Source organism: Halichoerus grypus, chromosome 10 (genome assembly GCF_964656455.1).
Source record: "Halichoerus grypus chromosome 10, mHalGry1.hap1.1, whole genome shotgun sequence".
NCBI classification, from domain to species: domain Eukaryota; kingdom Metazoa; phylum Chordata; class Mammalia; order Carnivora; family Phocidae; genus Halichoerus; species Halichoerus grypus.
The window spans coordinates 133,592,652-133,615,810 of record NC_135721.1 but is presented as its reverse complement, the minus strand read 5'-3'; the positions used below and the strand labels follow the sequence as shown (position 1 = coordinate 133,615,810).

The 23,159-nt window shown below is 50.9% G+C and overlaps 1 protein-coding gene across 5 annotated transcripts in view; it reads right to left on the bottom strand.

Annotated features, from left to right (window-relative positions):
* Positions 1–7,549: 7,549 nt before the first annotated feature.
* The window catches only part of LOC118555906 (RNA-binding protein 38), a 72,721-nt gene continuing 57,111 nt past the window's right edge, over positions 7,550–23,159 (bottom strand). The window contains exons 4-8 of one of the 5 annotated variants that reach the window (XR_013442104.1): positions 12,139–20,301; positions 11,185–11,466; positions 10,737–10,907; positions 9,290–10,618; positions 7,550–7,814 (exon numbers count right to left, since the gene is read on the bottom strand). The gene's annotated coding sequence lies outside the window, so the exon portion shown is untranslated. Of the gene's footprint in view, positions 10,619–10,736; positions 10,908–11,184; positions 11,467–12,138; positions 20,302–23,159 lie in introns of all 5 variants that reach the window. The other 4 variants (XR_013442105.1, XR_013442106.1, XR_013442102.1 and 1 more) reach the window with 4 other exon arrangements.

The following is a 23,159-nucleotide window of genomic DNA, read 5'->3' as shown; positions in this document are numbered from 1 at the left end:
CCAAATCTCAAGGCAAGTAATTTTTTAGGAAACTGAGAAGAGCCCTGTTATGCACGAGCCGCCAGGTTGCAGCCTGGTGCGTTTGCCGTTTGCAGAGGAGCTGGGAGAATGGGGTGGAGTCGGCAGGCCAGGGAGGACGCTGCTGGAGCCCCTGTCCCCACCTGCAGCAGGAGGGGGGGTGGCACGCCCACGTGGTCTTCCAGGGACACCCCAGTCCTCTGGGGGTGCTTCCTGCTCTGGCGGCTGCCTGTACCGAGTGCCTGGGTCCTGCTCAGAGCAGCGTCCCCTGGCATTTGGATATGTGCTTGTCACTGTGCCGGTCACCTGGTCACTCCATCTGCCTTGGCGAGCAGGGCTCCTCCTGAATCATGGCTCCGCGTGTGTCTGGCCATACAACATACCTGATAGTCATCTGATCCCATCAACCTTGGGGGAGTTTCCAGTGACCCCAAGGCCCTCAACAACCGTGGTTCAGGAATCTCCGGGTGTTGGGATGATCTAGGGAGCTTGTGAAAAATACAGACTCCCAGACCGGACCCCTGCAGGCCCACAGAATGAGACTCTTGGGGGAGTGGCGCACGAGAATCAGCATTTTCCATGGCCAGGTTTGGTGCAAAGCCAGCCCTGGGAGTATGGGAGAGGGGCAGAGGGCACCTGCTCTCCAAGCTGGTCTCTTCCCTGTTTTCACAAATGTTGGGAAAACTGAAGGTGTATTCAGTCGCCAGGCCCTAAACATCTCATTCTAGGTGGTTCTACCCAAAGAGAGCGACTCAGCATCTCTCTGATGACCTGCCAACTGGTTTTTGTTCCAGAAGGAATGGAAGAAGGCAGAGTTCTGGGAGTGACACGTGACCCATGTTGTGGAATTTGCCAGACCTCCTCCGCGCTTTAGCACTGAGATCACATACTCAGGTGACCGGGGAGCGAATGTGACAGCCTTTTTACGGTGACAGAGCATAGCCCGTGGGAAGGGGAGGGACACAGGAGTGACCCCTCCCGGCTGACAGGACATGTATCACGCAGAGCACGCACAAGACGGATTGACCGCTGGAAAATGCATTTGTCTGACCTGGCAAGCTGTTTTGTCCTGTGTCGGGGGCAATGTTCCACTTTGAGTCATCCAGACCCATTTCCGAATAAGAACAGTTGGGTCTTCTTAAAAAGTATTCCTACCTTTGAGGGGACACCTGGGTGGCTCAGTCGGCTAAGCGTCTGCCTTCAGCTCTGGTCATGATCTCGGGGTCCTGGGATCGAGCCCCGCCATCGGGCTCCCTACTCAGCGGAGAGTCTGCTTCTCCCTCTGCCACCTCCCCTGGCTTGTGCTCTCTCTTTCTCTCTCTCTCAAATAAATAAAATCTTTAAAAGAAATTATTCCTCCCTCTTATTTCGACGGGTGGGACGATCTCAGCATGGAGGGCTGGATGTGTACAGACAGATACTTGCTTATACTTTTCAAATGTTTTGTTTTAAAAAAAATTCCGTGAAACACCAGAAATCTGTCATGGGAAGGTGGGGCCTTCAAATGGAGTCCAAATGCAAATTAGTTTACTAATCATACTTTTTATTTAAGTGAAATGGATACCAGAATCCTTCTTAGTGCCATTTTCCAAAAATGCCTTCTTTTTTCTTTGTCTTACTTTTTTTTTTTTTTTGAGGTATAACTTACCTACAGAGTAATTCCCCCTTTGTATACAATTCTATGAGTTTTGACAAATGCGTGGTCATGTAACCATCACCACGGTCAAGACTCAGAGCAGGTCTGTCACCCCACCTGGCTTTAGAGCCAGCCATACCCTACTCCCCACTCCCAGCAACTACTGATTTCTTTATGTCCCCGGTTGTCACTACCAGTGTGTCACGGAGAAAGAATCATACACTAAGTATTTGGGTCTGCCTTCTCTTATTGCACAGAATGCCTCTGAGAGTCAACCCTGCTCTTGTGTGGATCACTTGCTCCTTTCTTTTTATTTCTGAGTCAAATTCCATCGTACGATACTCTGCCATTTGCTTATCCGTACACCAGCTCAAGGACGTGCGAGCTGTTCCCAGTTCGGGAAGATAACAAATGAAGCCATCATCAACAGTGGTGCACAAACATGCATTTCCATTTCTCTCGAGGTGAGAATTCAGAGTCCTAAGGGAGATGTATCTCTAACATCACAAGAAACTGCCAAACTGTTTCCCAAAGTGGATGCACCGTTCCGTCCTCCTACCAGCCGGGGATGAGCCTTCCAGTTTCTCCACAGCCCTACCATCACTCGGTTTTGTCAGGGTTTGCACTGTTTTGTTTTTAACCATCCTAGCTGGTATGTGGTGATATCTCGTGGCGGTTTTAATTTGATTTGCATTTCACTAGTAACTAGTGATTTTGAAAATCCTCCCATGGGCTTCTTTGTCATCTGCGTATCTTCTTTGCTAAAATGGTCAGATCTTTTAACTCTTTTTTTCAATTGGGTTGTTGGAGAGTTATTTAGGGACTCTTGATCAGACATAAGTTTTGCAGGTATTTTCTCATGGTCTGTGTCTTGCCTTTGCGTTCTCTTAACAGTGTTTTCAAAAGAGCAGATTTTTTACAAGTTTTCATGAAATCTAATTTATCCTATCTTTGATGAATCATTCTGTTAGTGGCATGGATGATCTCTGCATAACTCAAGGTCACAGGATATTTTCCTAGGTCTATTTCTAGAAGTCTTATAATTTTATGCTTTGCAATTAAGTCTGTGATCCATGTTGAGTCAAATTTGAAAGGTGTGGATCGAGGTTCATTTTTTCACTGTGGATGACCAATTGTTCCGGTGCCCCTGATTGAAAGAACTATCCTTTGTCCATTGAATTCCCCTTGCAGCTGTGCCGAAAACAAATTGGTCACACATGTGGGGATCTATTTCTGGACTCCATTCTGTTCCACTGATCCAGCCTTTCATCAGTACCAGGCTGCCTTGATTACTATAACTTTAGAGTAAGTATTGAAACAGAAAATGTGAGTCCTCTAACACTGTTCTTCTTCTCCTAAATTGTTTTGGTTATCCGAGATCTTTTGCCTTTCCCTATAAACTGTCACATACGCTTGTTGATTTGTACAGGAAAATGTTACTGAGACTTTGCAGGGATATACATTTATAGATCCTTTTGGAAAGAATTTAGCATTTTAACAATGTAGGCTTTCAGTCCATGAACACAGTATATCTCTCCATTTAGTTAAGTCTTTGATATCTTTCATCATTGTTTGTAGTTTTCAGCATATAGATCTTGCACAGATGTTGGATTTATACCAAAGTTTTTCATGGTTTCTTGGTTTGTTTTGATTTTTGGTACTATTGTAAATTGTACTGTTTCTGAAATTTTGGTTTCTTATCGTTCATTGCTAGTATAGAAACATGCAGTTGAGTTTTGTATATTGACCTTGTATCCTGCAACCTTGCTAAACTCACTTATGATCAGTTCTGGTAGTTTGTAGATTCCCTTATGTTTTGTGTGTAGATAATCATGCCATCTGCAAATAGAGACAATTTTATTTCTCCCTCTCTAATCTGTCTCTGTTTTTATTTTCCTGCCATATTACACTGTCTAGGACCTCCAGTATGATGCTGAATAGGAGTGGTGAGAATAGGTATCTTTGCCTCGCTCCCAATTTAGGGGCATTACATTGAGTGTTTTGCCATTAAGCATGATGTTAGCTATAAGTTTTTGGTAAAAGCCTTTATTTCTTTCCGTTACCAGTTTGCTGAGAATTCATCATGAGAGAGTGTTGAATTTTGTCAAGTGCTTTTTCTGCATCAATTAAGATGATTATATGCTTTTTCTATATCTGCTGATATGACGGATTACATTGGCTGATTTTCTGATGTTGAACCTGCCCTGCATTTCAGGATAAACCTCACTTGGTCATGATCTATTATCCTTTTTATATTTTGCCAAAGTTGATTTGGTAATATTTTGTTGAGCATTTTCTTCATTCATGTTCACAAGCAATATTGGTCTATAGTTTTCTTGTAATATCTTTGGTATTAAGATAATGCTAGCCTCATAAAATGAATTAGGAAGTGTTTCCTCCTTTCCTGTTTTCTAGAAGAGTTTGTGTAGAATTAAGAGTATTTCCTCCTTGATTGGTAGTATTTACCAGTGAAGGCACCTGACCTGGAGTTTTCTTTATTAGAAAGTTGTAACTGTGAATTTCATTTCTTTGATAACTACGGGATTATTCCGGTTATCTATTCTTTCTTTTCTTTCTTTTTTCCTACCCATCCCCCCACCCACCTCCCTCTGGTAATCACCAGTTTGTTCTCTGTAATTATTTAAGAGTCTGGTGTTTTGGTTTGTCTCTTTTTTGCTTTGTTCATTTGTTTTGTTTCTTAAATCCCACATATGAGTAAAATCACATGGTATTTATCTTTCTCTGACTTATTTCGCTTAGCATTACACTCTCTAGATCCATCCATGCTGTCGCAAATGGAAAGATGTCATTCTTTTTTATGGCTGAGTCTTCTTGCCTGAGCCAGCTTTGGTAGTTCATGTCTTTCAGGCATCTGCTCATTTCATCTCAGCTGCAAATTCTAGGGAATAAAGTTGTTTGTGATATTCCTTTATTATCTTTGTTATGTCTGGAGAGTCTATAGCAATTCCTTCCTTCCTAACACTGTTAATTCTGTCTTTTCCTTTTCTGCCATGGTCAGTCTAGCTGGAGGTTTATCAATTTTGTTCATCTTTCCAAAGAACCAGCTTTTTTGTTTCATTAATTTTCTTTCTCGTTTTCCTAATTTTAAGTCCATTGATTTCTGTTCTTGTCTTTATCACTTCACTCCTTCTGATTATATTTGCCACTCTTTTCCTGGTTTCTTAAAAGTAGAAGCTTGGGTAATTCATTTGAAACCATTTTTTATTTTCTAACATAAGCACTTGATGTTATAAAATTCCCTCTCGGTACTGCTTTATTTGCATTTTATAAACCTTGATATGTTGTGTTTTTATTTTTAGTCAGTTCAAAATATTTTCTACTTTCCCTTGAGATTACCACTTGGATCCATAGGTTATTTAGAAGTATGTTTAACTTTCAAATCTTTGGGAATTTTCAGATACCTTTCTGTTAGTGATTTCCAAATTTATTACATTATGATCAGAGAACACTTTGTCTGATGTCATTTCTCTTCAGTCTGTTAGGATCTGTTTTATTGTCCAGAGGAAGGTCTACTTTGGTGAATGTTCAATGTGCACTTGAGAAAAATGTGTATTCTGCTGTTCGGTGGAATGTTCTAAAATGCCACTTAGGTCAAGTTGATAGGATTGTCCAGGGCTTTTATATCCCTACTGATTTTCTGTCTTTTTATTCTTTCAACAGCTTAAAGAGGACAATGCTGAGGTCTTCAACTATAATTGTGGATTTGTCTATTTGTCCTTTTGGTTTCTGCTGCATGTATTTTAGAAAAGCCATGACCCCCTCAACTTGGGACTCCGTGTTATTAAATGCTGTGCCCATGCACTTGCTAAAATCACCTTGCAAAGTTGCAAGCTGCCAAGGAATGAGTGCTCAAAACAGAGGCCTTGAACATCAGGGCCACTGGGAGGAGCAGATTCTCCTTCATTGCTGACCAGAGCATTTTGGCCCAGCATCCCACAGGGCCTTTCAGTCAGCAAGGTGTCAGAGGGCAGTGCACAAAGAAAGAACTGATCCCAAGGTGGGGCTCAGGATCTGGAGTAACTGTGCTCAGGTCCTTACCCCACCCCAGGTGACCTTGGGAAAAGCCCTTGACTTCTTGGATCCTCATTTCCGTAAGTCAATCAACACGCAGAAATTGAATGTCTCAGCTAGATGCTGGGAAAACCACATGAGATAAAGCGTGGTTCTCGCCCTGAAGATGCTTACACACTCTCCTTCCTATTACTTGGGGTTCCTGAAGAACAGATGAATCCCTGCATGTGTTACCTGGCCTCCTTTCTGCTGGTAAGCGTTTAACAAGGGCCTTGGGTGGGAGAAGCCTATTGGTGGCATTTGCCAGATCCCATGGTGTAAGTACTCCCTCCATGACATGTTCCAAGCTACCAGCATGACTCCATGGGTGTGGAGTTGGGAAGAGACCCCCAGGCATACACCATCATAGGGCATTTCCACTGTAGAGAAACAGTGGAGGTAAATCACCCCAAGGGCATAGAAAGTAAAGTGTAGTGAATTAAGCCAGGGGGTGATACGTTCTGGGTATTTACTACCTTTGGTTTTAATATAATTCATTTAATTATAAACTTATATTATTTAATTTTAATACGGCCTTGTTTAACCACCTATATCAACATTCCTGGTCATTCAGCCATCAGACCTTTGCTCACAGAGACCCAATCCCAACTCAGACAAGTCTCAGACAATCTCCGCCAACAGGGAATGAATTGGTTCGTAGGACAGGAGCTTCCACAGTAACTCTTCAGCAAAGGGCTTTGGGTTTTCTGTTTCCAGTCATCTCCCTGCTAGGGGCCATCCCCAGCCCTGGAGAGCCAGGGACATGCAGTGCTCTGATTGGCCAGCCATGGCCACACCCCTCCCCGGGGCTGGGGGTGGAGTTAGAACCGGGGGGGGGGGGGGGGGAGGGGCCAGAGCCCTGAGCAGGAGCCTCTGGGGAACATCTGGGCGATTAGGGATGGATGTGTGGCTGTCAGAGCAGTGAGGGTCTACCACTTGCAGTCTTGGAAGCACTGGGTTCACTGAGATTCCTTAGAAGCGTTCAGGTTGAGGCTTTTCAGTCTTGAGATGTTTTTAGACCTTTGGTGCTCAGGGTTTTCAAACTTCAGAAGAAACACATACTTGTTTTAACAAAGGAAATGGTAAATATAAACCGCTGATAAGAGCACACACAGTTTCTCATCTCCCCAGCCTCCAGTGCCACCCCGTCCCCCACCCCACCCCCATTCCCGTTGTTGGTAGTCTGTGCAGAGGGGGTCCCTCCCACACCCCTCTCCTTGCTCCGCAGCCCAGACACGGTTTCACGTGGCGGATTTTGTTGTGCTTTTGCGGAAGTGGCCCCAGACCACACACGTGATTCTGCAGCTTGCTTTCTCTCACCGCTGGATAAATCCTGGGCTTCCCGACCAGTCCAGAGAGACAGCCCTGCAAACGTTAGGGCTGGCTCTAGCTAGACTGAGGGCTGGAGCCCTTTTCATTCATTGCTCCTACTGAGGGCGTGGAAGTGCAAAGACCTCTTGAGATTTCTAAATTTGGTCAGAGTGTAGGAGGCTGTGCAGGGTGCTGGTGCGCTAAAAATACCAGCCCTGGTCTGGGGTGGAGGCTGCCCTGGGTGGGAGCACACCCAGGATTCGGGACAGGTTTGTGCAGGCTCCTCCTATGACCCTTGGCCTCTCCACGCCCACTCAGTGCCCCAGGCCACAAGGATGGCCACAAGGATGGCCACATGGCCCTGGACTCCAGGCAACCAGCCTGTGATTACAAAAGCTGCCCCACACTGAGTTCCTTTCCCCTGGGGTCTTGTTACCCCGTCGTTCAATACCACTGCAGGAACTGGACCAGACTGGGTACCAACTCACTGATATTTAATCCTTTTCAACTCACTTTTAAGAATCAAATACGTTTATTTTCAACTAAAACCTCACAACACGACCGTAAATGGAAAACCAACATCACCTGTCATAAATGGTGATTATATGTAGATAGACAATATATAGCATGATAATAAATAATGTTACTGATCTTTTTGAGCATTTGTTCTGAGCCAGGAACGGCTCCAGATGCCACAGTATTAACTCACTTAATGAGTTGCAGTAGTGTGGCTCCCTTCCTCTGTTGTCCCATTTTGTAGAGGCTCAGAGCAGCGGCCCTAAAAAGAGACACATCATCACTGAAACCAAAGGCAAGGACCACCTCAAGCACCGGGGCACCTCAGCTGTGCAGGACCCTGGTTCTGACTTGCTTTCCGCATTCCCTTCCTCCACTCGTCTACTCAACAAGTGTTCGCTGAGCCCCCAGCGTGTGCCCTGGCTGGGGAGGGGGAGTGGGCCCCGGGCCTCCCTGCCCCGGAGGAGCCCGCCTGCTGAAGGAGAAGGGTGCATATGGACAGGCCTGTGGTGGGTGCCTCCGAGCTCCAGAGGTGGGAGGGGAGAGGGCCTCCTCCAGCCTAGGCTGGGGGCAGAGGGGTGACACTGGGCAAAGTTTCTCAACTTTTAAGGATGATAGGAGATAGGTGAGCGGAGTCAGGGGTGGGGAGAAGGGAACAGGGCAATTCAGGTGCATTAAAAAGATGGATCGAAGTAGGTTTCCTGTCTTCATTGACACCCCTATCGTTAATGTACTAAGGAGGACTGGACCTCAGTTTCTTCATCTGTCAAATGGGAATAATGGAGCCAGTCTCCTAGAGTAACATCCACGAGGAAGAACCTGTCACACAGTCTACAAAGCATTCTGGCAGTTCCTGCCGTGGGGTGAATGCTCAGAATGTCCCCACTAATAATGACAATGATGAGTATTGCTTCTGGCAAGCCATAGTGTTTTCCATTTACTGTAGAAGCATAGTAAAGATTTTTTTTTTTTTTTGAAGTATTGGATTTTTCAAAGTGAGTTAAGAAATGGCACGCTCGCAGCAAGCTTAAGCTAATATCCGCATCCCCGTGTTTGTTCTCATTTGCACACACCTTGGAATTTTACAAATATACAACAAAATTCACCTGTAATGTCCACCTGTCCCTTTTCTCTCCCTGAGACTTTATTTAGAAAGAAGTGGAAATCCAAGGCTATTCTTTGAAATTAATAGCAATTCATTTACTTGATGGGGGATTTAAATTCCTTACCAAATGATAAAAGCAACCTAATAATGAGCAATATTTGTAAGTAGCACAACTCCCAGCGTGGGGCTTTCTAAATCTGATCTAGATGGGCACAACATTCATCTTTTACAACCGAAGTTTCTCTTTGCAGAGTCATGTGGCTCTGCAAGGACATCTATCAGAGTAACCAAGCCTCAACTAGGAGACGGTGACTTTTCCCCTTCTCTCCCCACGTCCAAATGTGCTCAGCATGGTGTCAAGGAGGAAGCTGGTGCTTTGGGGGAAATTAAAAATCTGGAATTATTGTTTAATCAGGCGACAGAAGAAAGAGCGCAGGCTGAGTAAGACCAGCCTGGTCTTGGATTCCTGCTACCTCCCCCCATTTGTAAGGGATGCCAGCTAGTTCTCGCTCTGTAAGACAGGCCACCTCTTGGATTCTTGATCGTGCCTGGCACAGACCCTGCTACCTAGGACGTGCTAAGCAGTATCTCCTACCATTATTACTATCTGTATAGACTGAGGGTAATCCCACCTTTTCTGCAAGGGACTTTGAGGATCACATGGGATAGCCCTGAATGGCATCTGCCCTTTAGAAAGAGCCTTAGAAATTTGGCCAGAGCTTTGCCTAGACACCCCCGGTGCCGAGCGGGGCGAGATCGAAGGTCAAAGCCATCTCACACGGCCTGTAAAAGAGAACAGAATCCCAAGTAAAGAGAGTTGAAGTTGCTGCTTTTTGAACTTTTCTTTAGAGGGAGTACAAGCCTGGGAGAAACCTGTGCCAGCTCCTTGTCCCCCCCAAGCACCCCGTGCCCCTGCCCACATGATGCCCAGACAGAGCCTCGGCTGATGCGGGACGCCCACCGAGCCCACAGCTGCAGTGCGAGTGCGGAGCATGTGCTGACCCCATGACAGTGATGACCGTGGGATTACCAACCCATGGCGAAAGTTCCAGGCTCTCCCCAGTGCAAGCAGTTGGCGCTGATTATCTCATTCAATCAACCATCCCTTGAGGGAAATGCCATCATTATTCACCTTTTACAAGAGAGGAAAGCAAGGCACAGAGAAGTCAAGAACCATGCTCCAGGCTCCCCAGCTCTCACGTGGAGCCAGGATTGGAACCCGGGCAGTGTGACTCGGAAGCCCGGGTGCCCGAGCCACCCTGGCCTGCCTCCCCAGCCACTGCCAGAGCTGGGGGCTGATGTGGGCACCCCACCATCTAGGCCTCAACGAAACGACCACCCTTGGCCACTTGGTCCTTAACCTCAGACGCAGAGCTGTCCTCTGGGAGAGCCGGGCGGAGGGTGGAGACAAGAGAGGTTCTCTGCCTTGGGCACATTTCAGGAGGTATTGTCGGATGGGGAAGTGTGTTCCAGAAAGAGTGAGCTGGCCTTGGAGAGCTGTGCGTTCGGGCAGGAGCTAGCCAGGGAGGCAGGGAACCCCCGAGGCCAGAATAACAAGGACCTGTCCAGGACAGCTCAGAAGTGGGGAGGAAAAGGACGCTGTGGCCCGGGGCTCAGCCGGGGCCTCCCGGCCTCCCTGCTCACACCTGACCTCCACCTGACTGGCTATGTGCAGGCCGAACACAACCGGGGGCCTAATTGCTAAACGACAATTCAGTTTCTGGCAACAAATCCGTTCGTGACCTCACGGACACCCAGGACTCCGTTCCCGCGGTAAGCAGACTGCTGCCTTCCAAAGACGTCAGGCCTCCAGCCACAGGACGCTGGATTCTGCCGACGACCCGATGAGCAGGAAACGGACTCTCCCCCGGAGCCTCCAGAAGGAACGCAGCCCCTCGAGGCCCGTGTGGGACTTGTGACCTCCAGATCTGTAAGAGAAGAAATCGCGGCTGTTCGAGCCGCTAAGTGGATGGTCATTTGTTACAGCAGCAGGACAAAACAGACCCAGTTCTTATTTTATTTCGGTTAAAATGTTGATCGGCCGGTGGAAGTGGCACTGATGCAAGGTGTGCTGGGTACCTTGTAGTCATTTGGTCCAAAACCTGCATCTGCATTTGGCCAGGAGGAGGCGAGCCAGGAAGGTGGCTTCCCCCGGCCCCTCAGGACAGGAGGCCGGGTCAGCCAGACACCAAAGACGCACCATGCATGCTGTGCGCCCATTTTCTTTGAATATCATGACGTCCTCTGTGCCTAAAAAGGAGACAGTTCTCAGACTCGTAGAATAGGATTCTGCCGAAAGACACACTAAAGACTTTGTTATTCTACTTTAGTTATTTTGAAGGTGAACAAAAGAGGCCCAGAAGGGTCAAGCGGCTCATCTAAGGCCACACAGCCAATCAACTTAAATGGAACAACACTGTTATATCAAGCTCCCACCTGTCATCAGACGGTCCTTCTGAACAGATCTGATTTGGCAGAACATAGCAGAAAGTGTGGGGTGTCCCCAGTATCTGTGTTCCGTCCTCACCTCAGTTATAATTTTAGCTGGTCGCAGGACCACCCAGGATAAAGACACATTTTCCTTGCAGTGAGGTGTGGCCATGGGACATAGCAGTGTGGAAAATGTTCTTAAAAGGAGCAGAGGAGGGGCGCCTGGGTGGCTCAGTCGTTGGGCGTCTGCCTTCAGCTCGGGTCGTGGTCCCAGGGTCCTGGGATCGAGCCCCGTGTTGGGCTCCCTGCTCGGCGGGGAGCCTGCTTCTCTCTCTCCAGCTCCCCTGCTTGTGTTCCCTCTCTCGCTGTCTCTCTCTCTCTGTCAAATAAATAAATAAAATCTTTAAAAAAAAAAAAAAAGAAGCAGTTCTTTCTCTGTTCCTTTCTCTTCCCCACCCCCAGCTTGGAAAGGAGATTCAATGGCTGGAGCTCAAGCAACAATTTTGGAGCATGAGGATGGCAGAGTCACAAGTTGAAAAAGGCGGAGACTCCAAAACTTGGTGAAGCCTCTCTAGCCAAAACTAAGTTAACCAATAAAGGAGGGGAAATTCAATTAGTAGGTTTTCTGAGAGATAAAACATGGTATTTCACAGACAGCTTTTTAGTAAAGACCTTGCATGCCCTCCGTGCCTATTGCTGACCCTTCTAAATACCCACCCTGGGGAGGAGCCTGTTGGGTCCCTTTTCTAAGGTGATGCCCTGTCTGCAAGGTCCAGGATGTCTCAGCCCTGTGCACCCCTTGCCTCAAAGAGTGCTTCCCATTGGCTATGCCAGTCACATGACCATACCTAAACCCCAGGGAGGCTGGGAAGTGTAGGGTATATTCTGGGCAGCCCCTGCTCCCAGTCGGGGGTCCGTTACTATGGGGAGAAAGGATGTTAGAGGTTACTAAGGTCCTTGCCATGTGGGGGTTTGACAGCTACTGAGGAAAAATAAATTCAATAAGGAAGTTCCTTCTTGTCGTATAGGCACAGAGCTGTGTTGTCCCTACCTCGAGCTCTTATGCAGAGACGAATACTGAAATCAGGGTTGTCCCAGAAAATCCAGGCTGTGAGTCCATGTTTCCTGCTGCCACGGAGTCAGGCTGCCTGAATTCGGAGTGCAACACCGTCACTTACTTAGCTAGGTGACTGTATGGGTTTCCGACAGCTGCTATAACAAAGCACCACAACGTCAGTGTCTTAACACAACACACAATTGTCTTCTTACAGTTCTGGAGTTCGGACATCTAGAATGGGTCTCACTGAGCTAAAAGTCAAGGTGTCGGCAGGGCTGCGTGCCTCCTGGAGGCTCTGGGGAAAAATCTGTTTTCTTGCCTTTCTTAGCATCTAGAGGCCGGCCAAACCCCGCGATGGATTGCCTCTTCTCCCATCTTCAAAGCCAGGAAAGGCCCATCTTACCTTTTTCACTCCGACACTGGCCCTCCTGCCTCTCTCTTCCACGTTTTAAAAGAGCCTTGTGATGACTCTGGGCTCATCCGGATAATCCAGAATAATCTCCCCATTGAAAAGGCAGCTGATCAGCAACCTTACTGCCCTCTGCAACTTTCATTCCCCCCTGCCATGTAAGGTGACCTGTCACAGGTTACAGGGACTAGGACGGGGCCATGTCTCGGGGGGCATTATTCTGCTTCTCACGGCAACCTGCAGAAAACCACTTGTCTGAGTGTGTTTCCTCACGTCTAACTCCCATGGAGACCGCAGTGAAGGAAGGAGCCAAAGCACCAAACCCGCCACCTGCTGGCTCCGTCCAACCCCTGGGCAGGTCTGCTGCTTCCATCAGAGCCCGGCAGGGAGTGCAGTTCGTAACATTTGCAAACAACAACAACAACACACACAAAATAAGACAAAACAAAAAACCATCTAGTATGCAGAAGGCGCCCAGTAAAGGGTAGTTCAGGCTACCCCGACAGGCAAACATGCATTAACACGCTGACTCTGAAGTCTGGATGGGCACTCGAATTCCCGAGGGAACTTTTAAAACTCCTGGTGTCCAGACCAATCACACCAGAACCCCCGGGGTGGGGCCTGACTGAGCGTTGCTCCAGGGACCCCAGCCCGCAGCCAGGGCGGAAAACCAGGGCATTTTCAGAGCTCCACTGGCAGTCGGAGCTCAGGCAGCCTCCGGCGTTCCTCAGTGCGGCTGCCGAGCAGACCTCCCTCCCCAGCCGTGCCTGTCAGAGAGAGAAAGAGGGCAAATGTGAGCCTTGCGAAACCATTCCTGAAATGCTTGTGGTTCTAACAATGAGCCTTCGCTGCCTGAGCGTCCACTTCCTGCCACAGATATCTGAAGGCTGGCGAGAAGCTTCTGGAAGCTTCCAGCACTCGGGCAGTCCTTCACAGTGACTGGTGTGGGCTCCGCAGACAAATGAGGAGCAGATTCCAGACTCCGTAGCTCCCTTCTGTCCTAATCACAGACCCCTGGGTGTTAGAGCCTGAGCATGAGCCCCTGACACCCCTGGAGGCCCATTCTGGCTGCTTCCCCAGTGACTACGGGACCTTTCTGCTCCTCATTCCGGGGATGGGAAACCCCGGGCTGCTCCCTCCTTGCCCGCTTTGGGGAGACGCCGACGTCTCGAAGTCCCAGACGCGAGATCAGAGTGTGCTTTCAGCATTAGTAATGAGAAAGAAGCCCACCATTTATGAAGTGGGTTGATTGCGTCGGCAAACATTTATGGAGCGCCTACTGTGTGCAGGGCTGTATTCTAAGTGCTAGGGACAGAACAGGCTGAAATACAGTCTGATGGTGGGAACAGACCCCAAAGAAAGAAGCAAGAGGCAGGAGGGGAAGAATGAAGGGGGGGAAATCGGAGGGGGAGAAGAACCATGAGAGACAATGGACTCTGAAAAACAAACTGAGGGTTCTAGAGGGGAGGGGGTTGGGAGGATGGGTTAGCCTGGTGATGGGTATTGAGGAGGGCACGTTCTGCATGGAGCACTGGGTGTTATGCACAAACAATGAATCATGGAACACTATATCTAAAATTAATGATGTAATGTATGGGGATTAACATAACAATAAAAAATTAAAAAAAAAAAAAAAAGAAAGAAAGAAGCAAGAGGCTTGCTGGGCGGGGCGGGTGGGGGTCATGGTGCCGGGGAAAATAAAGCATGGATGGGGCGGGTGGGGAGAAGAGACCGGACTGAGTATGTTTTCTCTGAATATGTTTCCAAAAAACATTCTAACGTTAGTTTCACGGAGAAAGAGACGGAGTCCATCTGAAAGGAGAGGTATATAAACGGAAGAGAGAACTCTCAGCTGGGCCTTCTGAAGGGACCTCGCTATTTTACCCACCAGAGCCCTGCTGCCCTCCACTACCCAGCTGATGTGTGACCGCGTTCCTGCTACGTAAGCCCCCCCGCCCAACAACCAGGCCCCCCACGGGATCGAGCCCTCCCAGGGCCACGATTCAAATACCTTCCAGGCCAGGTAGGCAACCAGGATGGGCGGCGGAGAGAGGCTGACTGCCTTTTCATGTGAACGTTTCCCATTATTCTTACACACCGGCCGCTATTTTGTAATTTTTAGAAACATTCCCGTTTGCTAGAAAACACCATCTGAGCTATCTTTGCCTGTGGACCTCCATCTCCCCTCTCAGCTGGCTGCTCTGGGTTCCCTCTTGGTCCTCCTCGGAACACGGAGTCTCCCCGAGGCTTCCCAGGACCCAAAATAGCCACAGGCAGGCTATTTTTACAGGACTCTGACAGCACAGGTCTGAGGGGCCAAGCGCCAGGGCGGTGCTGGGACTGGAACCCTTTATTATCCTCTATCATCCAGCACTGCATGGACTCGGGGCGGGAGGGCGCTGGAGGCATTCAGAAGCCCAGGAATGTTCCCACTGGTGACTGCCAGGGTGGAGGGAGGGCAGGCAGCCCTTGGTGGCTATAAACAGGACACCCCACGCAGGTGGAGCCCAGTGGGCGGGCGGCCACGGGGAAGAAGGCAGGTTCCTGCCCCACATCCACTCAATCTGGTCCTCTCCTGGGGCCCAAGGAAGACATTTCCCTAAACATTTGCATGGCAGTTGCCTGGGTCCTCAGTCAAAATGCATGCAAATCCAAGTGCTGTGCCCCAAAGCTAATCCTTGACGGGCATTGTCTCTGAGATGCCCTGAACTGAATGCTCCAGGAAGAGGGAGCTCGTGTTCTTTCATCCCCCAAATGCATACTAAGCACCGGCTTTGTGCAGGCGATGTCCTGGGGGCTGGGTTGCCAGAGAGCAGGAAGGCCAGGGCACGCACGCCTGGGCGGGGGGAGATGCTCATACAGAACATACCCCGGGCCCTTCCAGTAACTGGTGATGTCTGTCAAGTGTGAGGGTAAGATTTAAAGCAGGTTTGTGCCAGAATATTCTTCGCAGCTCTATTTATAAGACCCTCAGACTAGAAATGCCCATCAACAGGGGATGGGGAAACAAAGGGTGCTGTATCATGATAGAATATTCTAGATCGCTGAGAACAGATGAGGCACCCAGCCACAGGGACGCAGCTCCGAACAGGCCACGAGGGCATACCGTGTGCTTCCACACAGAGACGCCCCCAAAGCTGGAAAGTCAATGCATGGGGCTGGGAATACAGACAGTGGCCAGCTGTGGGTGGGGGGCGGTGGGGCCGGAGGGGCCCGGGGGGCATCCGGGCCCACGTTCCATCTCTAGCTCTGGGCGCTGGTTACCCGGGGTGTGTACTTTGTGAAGTCTCACGCATCCGGTCAGTTAAGATTTGTGCCCTTTTTTTCACGCCTCAATAAAAAGTTTACATGAAATAATAAAGCAGGGAAGGGAGGTGAGGAGGGGAGGGTGGTCCAGGAAATAGCACTGAGATAAGACACAGGATGCCCAGTTACATTTGAATTTCAGGTAAACAAGGAATCACTTTTTAGCATAAGGAGGTCCTGAATATTGCCAGACCCACTAGGCGTGTAAGCAGGACCGTGTCCCCGGAACTGGGGCCCCTCCGTCCCACCTTGCGGCCTCTGGGCGGAGGTTTGCAAACAGCACATCTGCTCCCCAGATGGGCCGTGCTGGCGTGCTGCCCAGGCCGCGGACCCCAGCGCGTCGGCGACCCCCGGGGCAGCCCGGCTCTGCACAGAGACCTAGAACTCTCGAGCAGGGAGCAGAAAACAGAAGCCCGCAGCCGCCCCAGAGGATCTCGCTGCCTCCCAAGGCAAACATGGGGAAGACAGCCGGTGTCATCAGAACCCGATGGGTAACGGCCACCGTAGGTCCTGAGTGCTCCACAACTATTCTGCGCCTCTGCTGTGATCAGCAGCATTTATCGGATGCTGCCGTGTGCTCCACATGCCCATGGGATCCCAGCACTTACCCAGAGCAGAGGTTTGGTAAAGTCGTCAGTGCACTGAATCAATCAGGAGCTGTTGGCTCGTTACCATGACCCTCGCGGGGGCTGTCACAACCCCCACACACCACACGGGGGCGGGCTTCAGAACCCTCCCCTCCAGCCTTGGTCTCCTCCGCAGAACAGATAATGACGGCGACTGGCCCACGAGGCAGGCGTCTCAGCCTCGTAAACAGTCCTGTGGGCTGGGTGACTCTGCTGTGGGGGCTGTCCCGCCTCGGACGGGCTGCAGCAGCCCCCCTGGCCCCTTCCTGCAGACGCCAGCCACACACCCCTCCCGCTGCAACATCCCAAATGTCTCCAGACACCACCAAGCCTCCCAAGGGGGACAGAATGCTAGTTGAGGGCCTCTGGGTTGTTATGAAGATGAATGGGATGGGCTGATGTCCTGATGAGAAGGTCGCAGCAGGACACCCCCCTCCCTCCGCACTTAATAATCGCTGTCAGACAGGGCCATCTGACCTCACGCCAGGGCTGGCATCTGAGCCTCACTGTGCGCTCGGACGCGCGGGACCTTGTTGGAGTGCAAGCTCTGAGGTGGCAGGTCTGCGGCGGGGGAGACGCGCCCTTGCCCTTGGTGCCCCCCTCACCCCCGGCGCTGCCCGAGCCCTTGAGGTGCTTGTGGCCCAGAGGGGCAGGTAAAGAAGGCACACGCCACAGGTTGTTACTGCACTAAAGTCTTTCACCTCTTCTGCGTGCTCGGAAGTGTGCAGAACAAAATCGGGCAGGTGGGAAGCAGCCCTTCCGTGAAGCCTTCGATCTGTAAATGCAAACCCGTCAACTACAGCCTCAGGCCACCTTCTGTTTGTGCCAATGACCTTTATCAGCTCCAGGGCTTAGCGGCCGCTGTGTGAGTGAGGAGGGACTGCATGGGGCGGAGGGGGGGGGGGGGGCAGGGCACATCTGCAGCCTGGCTCTGGTTAATGCCTTCCTTGTTTGTGGATCCTAGGGAGCGAGGGGGAGCTTGTTTTTTTTGGGTTTTTTTGTTTCGTTTTTTTGCATTTTCATTTTTTAAAAGTTGCATTAGAATAGTATTTATCTTGATGACAGGGTTTTCTGTGCCTGAGGGAATGCCTCCCTGGCCTCTCCCTGAGTCCCAGCCCTGCTGGAAGGGCTCCAGAAGGGCTCCGTGTGGCCACGTGGAAGAAACGTGAGCCCAGAAATGACACTGCCCTGCGTCTAAACCCCACTTCTGTTTCCCTCTGGCTGTGTGGCTTTGGGCAGCGGCCTGAGTTCTGGGAGCCTCAGTCTCCCCACTGCAAAATGGGGCCAGTGGCGCTCATACCACCACTGGAATTAAATGAGATTATATACAAAGAAGGTTTTTGGAGGGCTGATAAATAATAGTTAAGCAAAGTCACATTCAGATCCATGGTGTGGAGGCCGAGGAGACGCCGGGAAAGCCTGGGACAGGCCGAGTGGGGCTGTTGCTGGGGACTCTCCAGATGGGTCTAGAGGATAGGGCTGGGCTGCGAAAATCCATGACACTCAGGTGAAGGAGCCCCCGGAGGGCAAGGCTTGAGGAAGGAGCTCTGGAGGCAGACGGGCGCAGTGGGGCAGCCCGGGAGGGGCTGGAGGGGCCGGTGTGTCTGCACACCAACAGCCCAGCTCCCCTCTCGCCTCGACGGTGAGACGGGAAGTCCCAGCCCCGCGTGGAGAGCCGCGGAGAACAGTCACCATGCCAGCAGCCTCCTCCCCAGGTGCCAGACCTGAGTGAGCAGACCACTTCCTCTGTCACCAACCCCATGCGCCATTTTGGAGGATGGTCCAAGCCTAGAGGGAGGCAGCGACTGACCGGGGTGGCCTGGACACAGGAAACCAAATTGAAAATACAAAACAGAAGATTCTTCTAGGAGAGGCAGAGTCTGGTCTGGGTGACCATCCCCCAAATGTCCCCAAAAGTGGCCCCAGGAGGCGTCCCCTACACCGTCGCGAGTCGCGCCGTCTTAGCGTGCACCACCTTAGCACACCTTGCCTTTGGGTCTGGAGCAATGTGTCGCACGACCACAGAGGCCCCAACACGTGGCGTCTGTAGAACGTCTGCTTTATCACCTTCATCTGTGTCATCAGCACCATTATTAGCCCCTTTCGCGGATGAGTAGGGTGAGGCTCAGAGAGGTGGTGTAACCTGCACATTGCTCACCAGCTAATACGCAGTAGAGGGGCACTGACGCCCAGCTCTGTCCAATTCCAGAACAAACGCCTTCTTCCCCGCGGGCCTCTCCCCGGGAGGACTCATTTTTGGCCAAATTCCTCTCAAAAGATGCTAAACATTCTCGTGCACCCTCCAGTTTCTCTGTCTGTGAGAGCTGCCTGAGGGGAGACCCAGGACTGAGGGCTTCTTGGAATCCGAGGACATTGCTTCCCCCAGGACAACACACCTCCACCAACCAGCCTTCTGCCCGTCCATCCCCCTGAACCCGTTACCTCTCCAAAGAGCCCAGCGGGGAGGGGCAGCCTCCAGGAAGTCAGGCTGCTAGGGGTTCAGTGTTGTGCCGAGGTCTGATTTCAGCAAGGAAATTGGCCAAGTCAGATTGCAGGATGTCAGAGAAAGTTCCTCAAAAATCGTGTAGAAGGGGCGCCTGGGTGGCTCAGTCGTTAAGCGTCTGCCTTCGGCTCAGGTCATGGTCCCAGGGTCCTGGGATCGAGCCCCACATCGGGCTCCCTGCTCAGCGGGAAGCCTGCTTCTCCCTCTCCCACTCCCCCTGCTTGTGTTCCCTCTCTCTCACTGTGTCTCTCTCTGTCAAATAAATAAAATCTTTAAAAAAAAATAAAAAAAATCGTGTAGCAAGGGAGGCAGAGAGGAGGGTGTTACACACCTCCCACACTTTTGGTTGACATGTGCATCTATCTATCTCAATAGATTTATCTCCTATAGCTAACATGATTCTTATCCTCCCAGAATTGCTTAAGAGTAAAAACAGTGCCACATGGATATCATGTTACCCTGATAGGATGTGACAAGACCACTTCACCTCTACTGTCTTTTTCCAAAACCCCATAGCCCTGGTCCAACCATGAAAAAACACCAGGCAGACCCTGATTGGAGGGTGTTTCACAAAACCCCTGAGCGGTGCTCCCTAAATGGCCAGATCATCCAAAACAAGGAATACTGGAGAAAGTGTTCCAGAGGAACAGGGAATCGAGGACTAAATGCAGTGTGACAGGGCCCCGGAGCAGGAAAGGGAGGGAAAAACTCTGAACAAACTCTAGAATTTAGTGAATAATAATATGCTGGTGTAGGGCTCTTAGCTGGGACAACTATACCCTGGGCGTGTGGATGATAACAGAACGGCAGATTAAAACCGACTGAGGGATATGTGGGAACTCTCTGTACTGTCTTTGCAACTTTTCTTGCAAGTTCAAGGGCACCCTTGAAGTGCACAGGGAGCCCCAGGGAGCTTGTATATACAGAACTGTGCAAAGCCAAAAATTCTAACGTCCTTTTCAGCCCTTCTGCCCCAAATCCACTCCCCGGTAGCTAAAATGTGATGTGTGGCTTTTTCTTGCCTTCGGGAGTTCTTTTATTTCTTTTAAAGATTTTTTATTTATTTGAGAGAGAGACAGAGCATGAGCAGGGTGGAGGGGCAGAGGGAGAGGGGGAAGCAGGATCCCCGCTGAGCAGGGAGCCCGATGTGGCGCTCGATCCCAGGACCCTGAGATCATGATGACCTGAGCCGAAGGCAGACGCTTAACCCACTGAGCCACCCAGGCACCCCTGGGAGTTCTTTTAAAAGAATCTTCTGTGTTCTGGTAAGCGCTGTGAATTGTGCAGGACTGTTGAATCTCAGATCTGTACCTCTGAAACAAATAATGCAATATATGTTAAGAAAGAAAAAAAGAAGAAGAAGAATGTAGCAGGAGGGGAAGAATGAAGGGGGGGAAATCGGAGGGGGAGAAGAACCATGAGAGACGATGGACTCTGAAAAACAAACTGGGGGTTCTAGAGGGGAGGGGGTTGGGAGGATGGGTTAGCCTGGTGATGGGTATTGAGGAGGGCACGTTCTGCATGGAGCACTGGGTGTTATGCACAAACAATGAATCATGGAACACTATATCTAAAACTAATGATGTAATGTATGGGGATTAACATAACAATAAAAAAAAATTAAAAAAAAAAAGAATCTTCTGATACCAGATGACCTATCCTTTTGGAGGAGTTCCAAAGGAGGGTGGGGGTGTCTCTGGAAAGATCCACACTTGGTCACACTTCAAGTAACATAAAACCCACATGCTCTGAGCTTCCACCCAGCGCCAGGCCCTCTGCCTCCTCACATCGCCCCATAAAGCAGAGACTGTCATTAGCCCCATTTTCAAGAGGAGGAGACTGAGGGCCTGAGTCCCAGCCAGCAGGGATGGAGCTGGGATTCGGGCCTAGAACCCCGATGGCAAAGCCTACACCAGTCACACCGCATCGCAGCACCTCCTGGGGCTTCTCTTCCACTAGGGTACATGGCCCTCTCCCTGTCCCTGTCCCCACAGACCAGCAACATCAGTGCCACCTGGGAGCCGGCTAGAAAGGCCTCCAGCTGCCCCAGCCGGCCGGGGCAGAGTGTGCACTGTAAGGAGCTTCTGGGGCACTGGTGAGCACACACAGTCTGAGAAGTCTGCTTGGACCCTCTCCCCTTGTAAGGGACTCCAGTGAGAGGCCCCCGGACCCGTTGTGACTCGGGAACACATGCTGAGAGTGGGACAGCTGTGCCGGGAGGCTCTGTGACTCGGCTCAAGGACATTCGGGTCTCACGCTTCAGCCAGGCACTCAATTGGCATCTTCCTCTTTCCGGCCCAGGAAATGGCTTTAAAAAGCTCCCTTAGAACCCAGCCCTGGGAACCCTGGCATGGCCTGTCCGTCGAGTCCCTGGGGAGGCCACTCTGCCAGGCTGGGCAAGGCCAAGAGGCCCAGGCTGGCTCCTGGTACTTACCACACAGGGCTCCCCCTGCAGGTCGGTGGGCGGCTGACCCCCACCCCAATGATGCAGCCATGGACCCCAGGCATTTCGGGGACTTACACCACCTCCAGCACAGAGGAAGTGCTGGGACAGGGAGATGGCTGGGGAGGAGGGTGTGGACACAGGACGCGCTCTTCTTTCCTCTGACCTCTGCCCTTTGTGGGAAGGGAAGCTTCTGGTAAGGGTCTGGGCTCTGCAGCCTGGATTTAGGACTGTTTCAGCCCCCACAGCCTGTGTGGCCTTTGCAAGCTGCTGCACCCACGTCCCAGCCTCGACTTCCCCATCTGCACAATGGAACTCACGGGGGCGTATCCTGAGACGAAGCAAGACGCTACTGTAAGAGAGGGCGGCGAGCCCGGGGCTCAGACTTGATGAATGTTAGAAAGGTCAAAAATTGACAAAAAAGCAGTAGGATCAAAATGGGGTGTGGCCAAATACCCAGACGGTCCCCAAGGGGACCCTGAACCCGAGTGAAGGAGCCACGTCAAGGGGACACCACACAGGAGGACGTAGTCCTTCCTGAATGTGGAGACAAGTGCTCTTCCCATGGTGGGGGCAACCCCTGGGCCCCCGACAGCTCCAAAATCCAAGGGCAGGGCCCAGTGACAAATGAAAATTCAGGGCACTTGTTTCAAAAGTACTGAGAATTTCAAGACAGTGACCGCAGACTGTTAAACCAACCATGGGGGCCCTCGGAGTTCGGGGCCCTGAGCAGCTGACCAGGTCACAGGCCCGTGAAGCTGGCCTTGCCTCGGGGCCTCTCTGCCTTGAAAGTGAAATCTAGAAACCACTGTAAACAGAGGCCTTTACCCCACCAGCCGGGCCCCTCCAGCCTCCCCCAGTGGCTCCCCAGTGGCTCCCCATCAGTCAAACTGCAAATGGGTCTGGCGGTCAGTTATCACCATTATCAAGAGGGGCGGAGGGAAGAGGAGAGGGGCTCTGGGAAAAGTCAAATCGTCAGCAGGCAGCTACAAGAGATTAAGCCCATCGGTGCGGGCAGCCAGCAAGCTACCAGCCACCTGCCACGATGCTAGAGACAGAACTTCTCCGGTTCCTGTGGTCCAGGAAGAAAATCCACCCGTACAGAGGGACACCCCCTGTTCCAGGCAGTGGGCAGGCCTTCCGAGCCTTCTACACGTCCCTTAGGCACCCTGCGGGGTGGAGCCCGGCACTGGGTAGAACCCCGTAGCACGGGGGGACCTTCCCAGAGCAACCCTGGGATGCCTCCGGCCAATGGCAGCCAGGAGAACAGGCCTGGAGCCTACAGACTGGGGGATCCACACTGGGGGAGGCTCCTGCCTGAGGCCCTGATGCCTCCTGGAGGCCTTCAGATCGGGGCACACAGGGGAAGGGAAGAAAATGAAGCAAAAGGATTCTGGGGGTGCCTGGCTGGTCAGTCAGTGAAGCATGCAACTCTTGAACTCAGGGTTGTAGGTTCAAGCCCCATGTTGCATGTAGAGATTACTTAAAAATAATAATAATAATACCTTAAAAAAAACCCACAAAGGATTCTGGCAGGGGCATCACCAGAGCACCAGGCAAGGGCCCATGGGTGGCAAGGCCAGGTGATAGGAGGAACATGGGAACGCAGGGCAGGGGATTAACTCCTCCCCTCACACCAGCAGAGGTGGCCACAGAGAGCAGGCCCCGTTCTCAGGGTGTCCAGACTCTGGGGCGATTACAGACAGACAGCACCCACCGCCAAGCATG